This window comes from Varroa jacobsoni, unplaced genomic scaffold (assembly GCF_002532875.2).
Source record: "Varroa jacobsoni isolate VJ856 unplaced genomic scaffold, vjacob_1.0 scaffold_40, whole genome shotgun sequence".
Classification (NCBI taxonomy): domain Eukaryota; kingdom Metazoa; phylum Arthropoda; class Arachnida; order Mesostigmata; family Varroidae; genus Varroa; species Varroa jacobsoni.
In genome coordinates, this window is record NW_019212942.1 from 187,662 (window position 1) to 202,321 (window position 14,660).

General features: G+C 41.3%; 1 long non-coding RNA gene across 2 annotated transcripts; it reads right to left on the bottom strand.

Annotated features, from left to right (window-relative positions):
- Nucleotides 1-1,136: 1,136 nt before the first annotated feature.
- Nucleotides 1,137-5,789, bottom strand: LOC111260194 (uncharacterized). 2 transcript variants are annotated; one of them, XR_015310936.1, is made up of 3 exons: nt 5,626-5,789; nt 4,884-5,164; nt 1,137-1,873 (listed from the first exon to the last, which is right to left on the bottom strand). It is a non-coding gene; the product is annotated as an uncharacterized LOC111260194 (long non-coding RNA). The 2 variants fall into 2 exon arrangements; XR_002680174.1 differs by lacking the exon at nt 5,626-5,789 and having other exon boundaries at nt 4,884-5,618.
- Between the last annotated feature and the right edge of the window lie 8,871 nt (nt 5,790-14,660).

Below are 14,660 nucleotides of genomic sequence, written 5' to 3' on the forward strand. Positions count from 1 at the left end.
TATAGATAATGTTCGATGCAATGGCATATCAGTATTGATAAAATAAAGGCAAATGATTACTTAGTCGCTCGTTATTATAGCTCTAACAAACGAATAGGTTCAACACACAAAAGGCAACCTCGAACCTAAGTTTCCATTTTGTGACAGCATCGCGAGACCTGCGCGACATATCTCCGAGATGACACGCCACAGGCCAATGGCTAAAAATAAATAACACGTTCGATAAATAATTATTTGTGTCAAAAAGTATTTTCGTCGTTGTTGCCTTTGTTGTAGTTACCATACAAGATTATCATCTTGTATGGTAACTACACAGCGGATCCTTTCGGTATCGTTTGTACTTTATGGCGATCAGCAACCCTTCTGTCGCTGTAAAACGAACGTCCTGACAATTGCTCGTTGTCTAAAGATCATAATCTTCTCCTGTCAGCGATTTCTCGGACGGTAAAAAGACCGATTTTTTGCCTAGTATTTTTAGGTTCTTGACTATTTTACCAAGGATGAAGTACCGTCATGTATTTTTATCATTGCAGATACTGAGCTGCAGCTGGAGTCTTCGGATGAGCCCTACAAGATTCAACAGTAGGTTGTCAACAAACACCAGTTTATATGAGCTACTTTTGTTTGGAAGATGAGCAAGAGATGCTTATGAGGTGCACATATAATTGAAGCCGTTATTGTTCCTAAGATCAAATATACTACTATAATATATGGAAAAGAAACTATCGTACTACAAATCTACAAAGGACTCTTGTTCGTTTGTTCAAATACTCTAGAAAAATTTCATACAAATGCATCTACTTTTCTTTTGAAATTACTATAGCAGAAGAAAGCTTTTTCTACATAGACATACATTATGTGGTAAATGATTACACGCTGAATTGCATATGATTTATTTACGTATACGTTTCCGCGTGAACTTCGCCAGGAAAATCAAACCAAGATAGTAAATAAAGACAAGGCTATATATTAAACGTACTCGACTTGTTCTACCTTGACGAAACATATTGCGTTTAGTAGTATACCAGGGGTATTTATATAATTGTTGCCCGTGGTAGCGGCCGGTCCGAGTATTTTGTTTCGACCACAAATTTGTTCTATCCAGTTGTTGTCTACATAGAAGGAAGGACGGTGCATAAAGTGTGCGAGGTAGAGCACTGACGTTTTTTTATTACAGTCATCTGAGTATTTTTCATTAGGACAAAATACGGCTATAGACCCTATATCGCCAAAACGCCAAAAACAACCTCATACAAATATGGTATAGTAATAGAATAAGCACTTATATTATCGCTAGCTACTTTATTGGTTGTTATTATATTACATGCAAGCTATTCCTTTCGTCCGGATATTACTTCGTGCTTCTATCTTATCTGTCTGGTGGGGTTCTTGTTAACAGATTTCTCTGTTAAACAGCCGTTAGCACAGTTGCCGCGGTCGAAATGGCCACGGCAAGCCGAAGCCGCCCCTTTTCCCGTGTTTGTCGGCGGCAAAAAAAAAACTTTTCTAGGCGAAGTACACGAGACTACTACTCTGGTGATAACTTTGACTTCTATAGTTGTAGCTTCTCCTTCTCTTGGGACTTTGCCATTCCGGTTTCCACATCCTTTTTCCCTTTACGGTTTCCTACTATTTTCGCTCGTCTTTTTGCCTCAACTCATAGAGATATATAGAAATGCACACAGATTCACTTAGAAAAAATCCGACATTGTTGTTTTTTATGTTGATGAAATATACTACAACGGATTCGAAGGCTAGCATTAATTTGATGTGACGTATCCAAGCCGATTTTTTCCATGCCGCTTAACTATCAGTAGCCACATATAGCAGCAAAGACAGACATAGACACAGCCGTGCTGATTGACAGTAACGCCTGAAACGGAGGATGGACAGATTATAAAAATACATATACATGTGTATATATATACGATGAAGGGGGTGTGTTTTGTAATAATCATTGTTGATGGTCATGTCACCAATGGTGATGTAAATGTTTCGTAGGTGCTATTTTAACGCCTATCAAGGCGTCCACAAGTGTAAGCTCGTTTGGAAAACTGTACAAGATCAGAGCTTACTCAATTATCCATTTGATTAAAATCTGGCTAGTAATAGTGGGGCTAAACGACAAGCACCATGTAAACTCGTTCATAGGCCACCGCCCCCTGTTGACTTATCTGGAAATTTTTCCTGAGTTATAAAGTACTTTTTCGCACTCCCATATGCCCCATCTATGCCCAGATATCTTTCGAGTTCATTTTCGGCTTGTTTCACTTCAAACCACTGGCATGCATGTACATGTCTAATCGACACCGTTTTGTTACCCTGCTAGCGTCTATCGTTTTGTCTTTGAGCACCCTTCTTGTGGTCAGCACCATCGACTTCGAACGGTCCGCAGGGGCCGCCCTGTCAAACGACGCCAGCTGCAGCAATGATATGGACGGGACCGAATCCACAAGAGAGACGTTTCATTTGGTAGCTGCGGTCGAAACTGCTGCTGTCTCGAGTGTAGTCGCCTGCGAATTTGAACTGGTTAAGTGCGCGAAAACGTTGGTCTCGTTGCATCGGCCGCCGCCACCTCTGTTCTCGCCAGTGCAGCCATCGTCTTCGACGCCGTCAACGATTTCGATGGTAGCGTTTGTCTATCTATTATCTCGTTATTTGGCGCTGGTCGTCGTTGCTCTTGTCTCCTCTCTGGGTAGTGGGAAATGCCGAAACATTTGAAAAGCCCGCCATCACGCTGTCATTACTTCGCGCACCCTCAGCCGCCGCCAGCGTTATCCTATCCACGTCTTTCTAGAGCCCCAGTTCTGTCCGCAACAAGGACCTGAGCTATTCTTCTTCTAAATGATCGTGCAAAGAGCCGTCGACAATGAGGAGGATGGAGACGCAAAACCGTCTAGGGCAAAAGGAAAATGAGTCTCAACAGCACCATGACCACCACCATCGGAAAGCGGCTGACTGAGTTGGCGGATGGGCGAAACGAGGCACCAGACGCTCAGAAGGCTTCGGAGAGCGTTGGGGCGTTGACTCACTTGACTTGAACTGAAGGCATTGGGTTGCTAAGGAAAAGAATTTTGGTTGAGGTGCTTTACAAAGTAGAATTAGTCACTGTTTGGGCGTCTTCTGTACAGAAGTTTCATTTGTTCATTTGTCTGGCGTAAGCCACTGTTCAATGGAATCCTACGAAGTGAAAAAAAAGTATAAGAAGTAAAAGAAAAGAATAAAGAAAAAAGGTAACGGCTTAACAGGACGAGCTCTGTGGTCATCTATGCCAATGCACATTTAAATGCGACGCTCAAATAACCAGGAGTGGCAGGTTTATTGATTAGCAGGCCCTATCAGATAATAAAAGCTACTTAGAAAATGTGAGTTTATAATTAAAGTAAAAATTTAAGAAAATTAATGCTAATTATTAAATTTAAGTTTGTATTTTTTAAGAGAACAGACGATGCAACGACAGCTATTTTTCACTTTGACCAGATAGCTAGCTGCAGCTACAGTGTTTTCGAAATAGATACCAACTACGAATAGATCACATCCTGTATATACGAACCAATACTCATCGTATACTTCAAGTGAACTTGATAGCTATAACTAAAATCTACTGAATTTATTAAAATATATAGGTAAATTGACCTCATAATGCTTCTGTTGTATAGATCAAAATCGCTAAATAATTTTCTATTCTAGTCGACTTTTTATGCACCAAAAAGTTATGAGGTGCCGTACGTATTCAGCTAGATCGCGTGGCTTAACTAATCTAGTATTCAAAGGGAGAAAATATAGATTACTTATATATACAATGTATCTGTAATTTTTTTAGAGTCATAAATAAGGCTAGTTATGTAATATTATATATCCTGTATTATATTGTGGACATAGAAGTGGTTTTTCTATTACAATTGTACGAAGACGTCCGCGACAACAAACCTGCCAATAATCGCCTCATCAGTCTAGCCAGTTCTGGGCAAAATCTAATGCGTTTACAAACATTTGCCGTAAAACATAACGGGTCTAATTTAACGTCCAAGATAATAACGGTTGTGGGAACATCCGCTGGCTATGACTTCTCATTTCTGAATTCTACCCAGTTTCTCCAGAGGCGCATATAGCCTCCGTCTGAGGTAAAAAACTCGTCTCAGGAATCTGAAGTTGGATAGGCTGTGATCAGCCCTCAATATCCTACAACTAACATCCCGTCACAAGCTTGTGAATGGTGTAATTAGCGTTGTGCTGGTTAGCACACGTTGTATTACACAGTGCCTTTTCTGGGTCTTCATTCGAATCGATTTTGGATACTGTGTTACAAGGTCAAGAAAAGGTCCGAAAGAATGGGAACCTGTTGGTACGGCGACACGACATAACAGAGAACGAAGCGCGATTAATGAATATGTTAGTTGCTTGTTTTCTTCAGTCTATCTGCCCCCGTAGAACGGGTTCTTCCAAGATCATGCAAATCAACATCGCAGTACCAAATCTGGCTTGATTGATGAAGAAGCACCCAGTTGGACTTGAGAAAGTTTCAAGCTATGGCGTTGGCAATATACAGTGATCCTCAACAGTCCTTGTTATATTGAAATACTTAGAAAATTAACACGAGAGAGCTTGAATGGGAATATTTTCGCCTAGTTGAGTTTTTTCCAGCTTTGTACTTTAAAATATATTAACTGTGTACCTTATATACGTGCGTATGGAGATCCGCTTCTGAGAAAAATGCACCGTATGTTTAGATCTACTGCGTCATAGATAATAGAGCGTCCGGCAGAAGCTTTCCAGAATCTATCAAATTCAACAGATTGTTTTCACTAAAAGACCATTTTCTCAATGCCTTTATTTCGCTAAAAAAAAAAGTAACAATTCCTATTTCTTTTTGTAGAACTTACTGGTTCACACTGTTATTCCGGATATCAAATGTAGAACTTTACACCCTGCCGACATGGAATAGCGTGGATAAAACACTTTGGTCCTTCAGAACCACCTTATTTGGGTTCAATCAAGTTTCAAGCGGTCGAAGGCATCTACTAAGTTTAAGGATCGCTGGCCTATATTGTTGAACTTAGCTGACAACATTTCACCTTTAAGGGTATCGTTTAGCTGGGAGTTCATCTTCGGATTTCGGCCGCACCTCTATGCGACGTTTGCCTTCACGTATGCACCTAATTATCTATGTGGCGCGGCAGTTATTTTTAGATAAATTTATAAAAGAAGAAGTTGCACACGATCTATCGTTCCTCGGCTTGTATAACCTACACAATTTTTGTATAAATGGTTACTAATGTTTTAATCCAACAGCAGACAAAAGTCAGTGATGGATGCGTCTGTCCTATATTGAAAAAGGCATACAACAGCTGCTTTGGCAAGCTATTCGTGTCACGGAATGAAAAAAAGGTCACTATTTATTTATAGCTATACAATAAAAAGTGGATCGGAACATATTTACAAGCCAACCGTGATTGTACTGTTTCGTGCACGTGTTTAGCCATCTGTCCTGCCTAAGTAATGGCGAAATTTTTGCCTGCAGCCACGTGGCATCCTCAGAACAATGCCACCTACCGTAGCGTATTCAAAACACCGAAATTATTGAAAGAGAAGTTTGACTTGCAATATGTTACAGAACATCCGTACCATGACATCCCTGTTTACATAAATTACATCACTGGGCTTTTCCTATGAAATTGTTCAAAAAGCGGTCTACCGAACTACGCACTCTATGCATAGGGAGCTAGGTGACTATTTGCAATAAAGAACTTGGCAATTACGCTCGATTCGCGTAAAAAAATTGTCTAAAACTATACGTTTTGTTTTGAGCTTGTAAAGAGATCCTGTGCTAAGCGTCCTCGTAAACGGCACAATATTCATGGTAAGCACTGGTATTTGTAATGTGATCTTGAGATTGTCCACATTCGACAGACTCGTGTCATTTATCATAGACCGAAATTGGTTACGTCAACAACGGACGTCTCCGTGCATGCATGTTTATACCTGCACCGTGTATCTGCACGCATTCTTCTATATTTATCATTTACGTATGTGCGCATGATGAGTGTCGCTAACATGTTCTGTAGCACACTTTAGTAAGAACACGTCAAATTTGATGACGGTATATTGACAGACGGGTGAGGCAAGGCGCAAAGGAACAGCATCGGCTGCGGCCAGTGAACTGCGTTCGCTATTTCCGGCGACAATGATAGTCACGTCTCCATCGGAAGCTCATGTTAGTGCCACGGGCGCTCTTACCAACGGCTGTCACTGTCGAGAGCAGTGCGAGGAGGAGCCGCAGTACATAAGGCTTAACATGGCCAGTCAGCTCTGACTAAGCACTTGATCGCTGAATACTGTCGAGCAGATCGTAGGTAAATAACCATCCGTGGCGTTGAACAAACGACACTGTCAGGGTTGGATTTTAGCAGCTGATTATATACGCCGTAAGGACACGTGGAAACAGCGGATGTGGCCTAACCGTCGCCACCACCAGCGCCTTTGCGCCCCTATCGGTACCCTTCAAACCGCGATTTTGACATGCGGATGAGGTGGGGGATTTCCGGATATGCTTCGAGAGAAAACGCTTAGTATACTCCGGACTGAATCTAGCCAAAGCAACTGTACACAGACACATAAATAACGAGAGGGGTAGAGAGAGAGAGAAAGAGAGAGGGAGGGAGAGAGAAAAAAGTGCACTCGTGGTTCCTAAGCAGCACCCCAGAAATCTACCAACGGCAGAAGCTATTCAAAGAGACCAGGAATAGGGCACACTACGAGGGCTATTATTAAACTCAGCGTTCTGTTGAACCTGACAACTTTCAACGATTAAACTCGGTTTCCATTATGGGACCTCATACGTAAAACGTCAATCAAATGCTAATTTCTCACACCGTCTGAGACAAAATATTGGGCATGCATTGTGTGAGGTTTCCTCCGTAGACGAGCCTAGGTTTTACGGCTATAAATGATGACCTGGCCATCATTAAGCAGTATGCCACTGAGACCTAGTAAGATCGTTACTCGAATGTTAAACGAAGTTGAGGGAAGCTACTTTGGCACCTGTTTCTACAAGATACTTAGAGCTAAATCCCATTTATTCGGGAGGACTGTGTGGACTCTAATGTTTGCTTCCTGGAAAATGTCAGAGCCGAAACTTGATACAACGAATTCTAGTCAACTAGAACATTTTATTTCCAATTCCAGCCACCATTTGTCGGTAATATATGAGGCCCGTTTTTGTCATAATTAGTATACTCTCATTGTTCCTAGGAATTCACAACCAGCCGATTCAGTGACGTCTCGAACTCACGTGTACAATGCAGCTTACCAGTTTGTCCCTAGGAGGCACTAGAAGGTCAGTTAAATAAATCAAATAAATTGACCTTTAGGTTGAAGAACAAGCAAATCAAATTGTTACCCCCAACAACGGTACGGTCGGTACCGATGATCTATACCGACTAGATATAGACGATACTGTTTTAGAAAAACAATGAGATACGCACACGTTCGTCCAGCAGAGACGCATTCATTGTTAATTAATCAAAACAGTTAGATTAGAAATAGCAATAACGTCAACAAACCTGATGATTTAAGCCAATATATCAATGATACTAGTGATGACAATGCCGCGGGATAGATACAGCATTGACGTATAGGGCTGACAGGTTTTTTTTGTTTATATTGTCCCTGCTGCTATGGGAATACGAGTGGTGTACCTCATTGTTGTTAGCTGCACTGATGGTCATGGCTAGCTTTGCTTCATTTACACAGTTGAAAAGTTGTCTAGGCCGATAACCATCTCACCCTTGCACTGCTTCAGGTTCAGAGTGTTCCTATCAAGGGGTTTATCTTAGCTTTTGTACCGCTTTTCTAGTTATCTAACATATGTATGTTCGCAAATCAAAACAAATCTTATTAGTAGACGAGGCAGACTAATTCATTTTTAGACTATTTCGAAAATTACTATCTTGCAAATGGCCCGGTAAACAAAAACTCGATGATAAAAGTTTACCTAGATGTGTTAGCTAGTTAGAAATGAATAAAATATGTGGTTTTTACGATTAACCAATAGCATTTATGACAAATAAAATTAAAAATAGGCAAAATGATTAAATAACAGTTCAAGACAACTCCGAAACGAACACGAACATAACCATGCTGACATTTACCTTCTAGCTATTGTTTAACAACGATTGCATTTACAATAGCTGAACGGTTTTAGGAACGTTTGCATATATGGGCCAGTCGGAAAGGAAAAATCTTTGCTTGATGACACGTTCCGCGTGCACTCGGTGTGCTCGGAGGAGTTCGGAATCGCATCATCTGCCTGCACGCTACTGTCTTGCACCTATTTACGTCTTGAGTCAGGCGGCTAGACGAACATGCATGAGAACAGCAAAATGTATGTTGTACCTTTCTTTCTATATCTTTCTCTTTACGGAGAGAATGTACTCACTGCCAGGACGAACGCGACAAAATTCAAAATGTGTAAAATCCAACCTGAAACCTGCTCGTCATCGTATCAGCAGCGGCAGTAGCAAAGGTGATTATCATTGGAGTCGCGGCTGACGTTCTGCGACGCTAGCTCGCCTGCTCGCTCAAGAACTACACAGACATCGTCGAAAGCACGATCTCGTTTTAGATCGCGTTACTACTGCATCGGTTGTTTACTCGCAAACAATCCCTATAAGAGAACTCGTTTCCGCATGATCCGATGTGATACCAAGCACCATGTGAGTGACCTGTCAACCTATCATTTGGTATGTTGCTCTTAAAAAGCTTGAAACCAACGAGGCGTCCTTGTTTGGCTTGTTTCAGTTCAGATCGAATGCCTGAACTCTAAACGGAATTGTATAAGACTTAGATGTTAGGGTATATCGGAACGATTTTCCAGTTTGACGCTGGTCATGAGCACGCCACAAAAGACGATGAGCTCACTATAGCGACAACGACGAGGTAGAGATTCGCCAATTATAAAAAGGGGAAACAGCGGTACCTAAGCGTAAACAATTTAGCAAAAAAAAGGAGAAGTACCACCCAAAGTAGAGTTATTGATATTCAATCATGTGCAACCCATGTTTTCACTTTGCCTGTGTTTCGAGTTTTCATCCGGTATTACTGTTAAACATTCCATCAGACAAACGGCCGGTTACAATCACGAAACGAAGTCTGCCTATACCCGGCTTCGAACCTAAACTACAACGTATTCCCAATATTAGCAGGCAAATGCGTTACCCCCTAAAATACTATGGGGACGTATTGATTCCTGATACGAAAAGCGTTTGTTGCCTACCCATTCAACGCTGCTACAAGGAATCAATACGCGAGAGTGAGTCAGAGTGATTATTGTTGAGAAATAACTGACCATTGTTAGGTTGAACAAGAAATGGGCCGAGATAACCGGCCTCAGGAATGATAGCTATGCTGCATAAGCTAATCTTGTTTTTGCGGTCATGAATCGGTCGTTCTCAAATATTCAACAGCTTACTTGAAATTTGAATGAATTAAATTACGGTAGCTTTTTTCAATTAACATTAGAAGTCTTATATGTTGAATAGACATTATGAAGTTACTGCATGTCAGAAGTAACCGCCAGATTCTTTCCTCCCGGTAAAATTGCAAAACGCATTGAGGAAAAACGGCTGATGCTATATAATCAGAGTAAATACATCTTATTAATCAACATGATATTTGTCCAGGCGTTATCATCATGGCCGCCATTTGAAGACGGATACCTAGTTATGGCGTACACCGTCCATGGAAGATAAGTTCAGTTTTCGCTGCACTTTTCTGCACTGCATAATATCTGCCTTTATAGTCGACCGAGGTTTATCAGAAGCAGATGTAATAATGTAATGCTCGTCGACCTAGGTATTTTGAAGAAGTGAAATTTCAAGCATGAACGAGACTTAGCTAGCATATGGCATATGTCCAAAGAACCGCCCATCTGTAAAGGTGTATGGTCTTTCTCCTCGTTTAGACAGTGAACTTTGTGCCCTTACAGGCTGGTTTCTCGCCGTCAAGACGTCAACCGGAGCTTTCATTAAAGTGTCCTTCTAGTAGATCCAGTCCCAAACAGAATAATGAAACAGTGATGTGAAGTAGCTGGTCAGGGGAGGAATTGTTCATAGAACAGCGCTTTTAAATAAAATATCGCAGTATTAGTGCGGCACAAATGTAGTTAATTTAATTTTCTTAGTACTTCTAAACATATTCTTCTAGCAAAAACCATAGTAAAATTTTTTTAGGGCTATTTAGGAACACCTATTTATGTTTTACTTACGACGTCGACTAATATGGCAGCGAAATTAGTGCAATTGCTCGTCCATCCACTACAATCAAAAGAAGGTATTATTGTTCAGTATATTTTTCATTTAATTGTTTTTTTAGCATTTTTCTCCTTCATATAAAAACAAGCATTTGTACCACAATATTTCTTCTATTACTGAAAATGTACTGCGGCCATATTCCGCATTTCCCTACTAGCAACCTACTGCGGCCCTGACAGGGGTTGATGGCGGGAGGTATCTCCGCTTTATGTCTCACACAGAAAAATCGAAAATGATGAAGGTGACGAAGCTCACGGCGACGGACAAAGAAGTGGCATGATGCCTATGGTATGGACCTAGCGATGTGTAGGGGTAACATGTGGATATATACAATGCGACCCAATGGAAAGCGGCGGTTGAGCCGCTATAAACTAGAAGCTACATAGTAATACGAGGTAAGAACGGAAGGACAACCAGCTGGGACCTTACGGACCGGGTCGCTTGCCCGCTTTCTCGCTCGCTCATTGGTTATTTCGCCCGCTCGCGACCCGCTTTCCATCGCTACTCTTATGATTTCTGTCGCCATTAATTAATTATCCCTCTGTTCCTGGCTGGCCACTTTTCGCCTTGCGAGGTGGCGAAGAGGGATCAGCTTCCCCCGACAGTTACTGTTTCCTTCAACATCGTCACCATTACGACCGTTCTTTCCTTCTAGCAGTTCCCCCCAACAACACTGTGCTGACACAATGACAGGGTCGCGCATCTCTCAGACGAGAACTCTGCAAGGAGAGAAGCGCCCTGAAGTACACATATATTAGCTGACTGGTTTGCTAACCATCCTTCTGCCGCTAATGGTTGCTTGGGGGAGGGGGTACCCACGCAGACGGTCTAGTGGGAAAAGTCGGCCAAGTCGGGGAAAGATGAGAATTCACCATGTCGCCTCTTTTCCGTCATGGGAAAATTTGGTTGGGTTGGAAATCAGTTACTCGGTTCAGTTTCCACTTTACTGGAGATCGCAGAGAAGTGGGAAAATGACAGGGTCGTCAAAATGAAGCTACAGGGCCAGTGGGATGGCCGGAATTAATTAGCAAGACGCCGCCAGTCGCGTCGTTATCAGTCTCTAAGTGAGATTTTGTCGCATCGGCAACCGCAAACCGCCAGCCAATATATTTGGACCGCGCAAGCCAAACTTAGGCCGCTAAACACAAAAGGTTTTTATAAATGGTTGGAACTATGTACTAGCTTATGAAATTAGTACTCAATGTATTCGTTCTATAAAAATATTTGTAGCTTTTTGAAAATACGTTTAAGGTCGACTTGGGATCCGCGTATCCTGTAGGGAAGGACAAATCTTAATGAAATGCTGTGTGCGTTTACATCTACCTACATCTCGTTCTGACTATGACAATCGCATTACGTCAACGGACAAAAGATGCACATGGATTATGCGAACGAAGAAGAGAAAGAGTATAATTATAGGTTAATTTTAGAATGGATGAACCGTTTGCTATAGTCAAATAAATAATTAGCCATGATTTATTTGCTGACACGCATCAAACAGGGCTTAAAAGGCACATTACGACTATACAACATCGCTGAAAATATAGAGTGTATCGCTTTGTTACAGAACGACAAAGTATAAACATAAGCTATGCGGTATAGAACACAGGATTCTCATATGAAGCCAAAGGTTACAACGGCTGTTGCCATTTGAGAGAAGTTGGCTTGTTTTACCGCCCGCCGGTTGATGAACAGAACAGGTCTATATACATGCTGCGATCATCAGGTGTATGCACTTCTGGAAAGAAATTTGCCCAGATACACTTTACCTATCCCGGACATCAACTAGATGTAGCAAGAAGGATAAGGCGCCATGTCACTTCCAATCAGAGCCCCCTCTGATGTGCTGACGAACTCGGCGCGTTTTCTCTTAGCCAAATGCAATTCTTTCCGCATCTTTTGTGCCTCGTAAGCTTTGAATTGCAGACAAGGGTGACAGGACTCATTGCTGCTACGATCCTGTTTCTCTCTGTTGGTCAAATAACGTTTCGTCACCTGACAAGACGAAATGTTTTTTCTTTGAAAGAGCTCAGTGTCAACGAGAGGTGCAAACGGCTGTTGTGGAAGCGTTAAGGATGAACATGCTGTCAGGGCACTACGGATGGTTTGTTCCATGGTCCGACGTATGGTAAATAGAGGGCGGTACGATATTGAAAATATTTCAATGACAGGACATCAACACATGTGTGTTAAGACAAATTAACCGAAAACTTCTTTGTTTTTGCTTTAAATCGATGTGTCAAACATGTGTGTAAAAATATCATTATGGTAGATACAAAAGCAAGAAAAAGCACAGGTTGGTGCACGACGGAAGCCTTATAATGTTTGAATTCAAGCCTTTTCAAGGCACAGGCAGAAGAAAGCGGTCATAATTTAGTTGTCCGAGTTTATATCGGAATACCACCACTATTTGAGAATATAGGAACGACCAAACTGTTGGCTTGAAAGCACCGTAGGACCGATGGCTTACTTGTCCATATTCATGGGTCGCGTATACGTTCCTTCAAGTAAAAGCGATCACACAAGTAATCGGTATGCCAACCTGAAATTTCAAATAAATAATATGAAAAATAAGAATAATAGTTCTGTATATACAATAGCTTGTACATACTCACAGTCACGTAATGACGACTGGCTTTTAAGGAAACGATAAAGTGTACGCCCTTAACAAACTCTCCGGAGCAGTTGACAGCTTCTTTCAAAGTTGACCTTCCGTCAAGTTTATTATTTTTGTCATTCTATAATAACGACAGCCACCAGGATTATCAGCCTGAAGTCTGCTTTGGCGATGGACGATGAACAGACATAAGCAGTGACAGTAGCTCAATCCCTTTTTACCACAATACTATACGTATGTACTTCATATTACGTATAGGCAATAGAGACAAGACATTTTTGTTCGTGCATGACATGCTTGAGCGTTTCGGCAAAAAGGTTTTGCTTTTAAGCAAGCGGGCCTTTTTTCTTGCTATAGGCACGGCTGCCAAGTCTGACTGGATTTTAGGCCCGGCAAAGTCGGTACCATACCCATATCGTCAGCAAGCGTTGTCATAAAGGGCGAACTTTCAAGTTGTATCTTGTGCATCGTCGTCAACGTTGGTTTGATAACGTCATGAACTGCCCAAGGACAAGCAGGAAAAAGGGACCTATCCGTAGGGCCTCGTTTCTACGAAGGTTATGTGCTACCCTTCTTGTCTCGGTGTATTCATGAGTAGAGCAGTCTATGTAAATGCTGGATAGAATATTCCTTGCAGGACTTTCTGTACTATGCCCTCTTTGGATGGATCCAACAGATTTAAACGGTACGCTGGGCTGGAGAACTTGAAACGTCTAGGCATGACATCGATATGTATCCATGTTAAGACTTTTCTCATGTTTTGTTTCTATGATTGGTCTAAATAAAAAGAGACATTTTAACGAATCCTTTTGCATGTGTCAGAAGTGTCATTTCTGAGGGTCGTGTACGAAAAATCTAACCATTATATATTGTGATTACAGCTTCAATTTGTGTCTGAAACGGTTCAGAGACCCGATAGAATGTTCCGTTTATAATTCTTAATAGTTCAAATAAACGAGTGAACGTAGCGGTGCTGAGCTTTCTTAGTGGACTCTCGCTTCATAACGCTCTATACATACTAACCCAACGAGTTTAAATCTGGGCTGTTTAGCGGCCATATAAATTAATCCCAGAACATGCTCGTGTTCTCAAGTAGCCCTTCCTTTGTGTGGGCCAGTGGATCATCTTGTTAAAAGATGTATGGTTTTCGTTCAGTTATTTTAGCTATTCATATGCATAAGACTTTGTAGAGCATGCGCATAAACTTCTTTTCGCTCGCTTTTGCTGGGAGCGGTATCGTGTTATAATGTCTCCTTCATTGGGCACCGTAATTCAAACACGAACCTCGGCGAAAAATTTGCCTGCCTGTATTCGCAATGGGCATATTTCCCGGATCGTGAAGTAGCCGGTGATTATTGATGAAGCGACTCATTTTTGCGTTGATAATAAAGAATTTCTCGTCATATAGAAAACATATGGTGTTTATTTTTTTAAAGAACTGAATCGCCAATAGCACCGTTGAAATAGAAAAAAAAATACAAGGAAGCGCTATTTTAAAAATATTGGTGTTATCAAACTTTTCGGATACATATGAGTCAAAAATGTCGTGCGGTTTCTTTCTTTGCTTACCAGATTTTGCGTTTCAATCGATCGAACGCGTGTTCAATGGTAACGTAGCAAAATAGGCAATCGATTTTTCTACTAGCTGGTTACATTTTGAAAAGAAAATTAGAAGGAATTTATAAAAATGATAATATTGAGACATATGACATACGTACCCTGGCGGTTACACG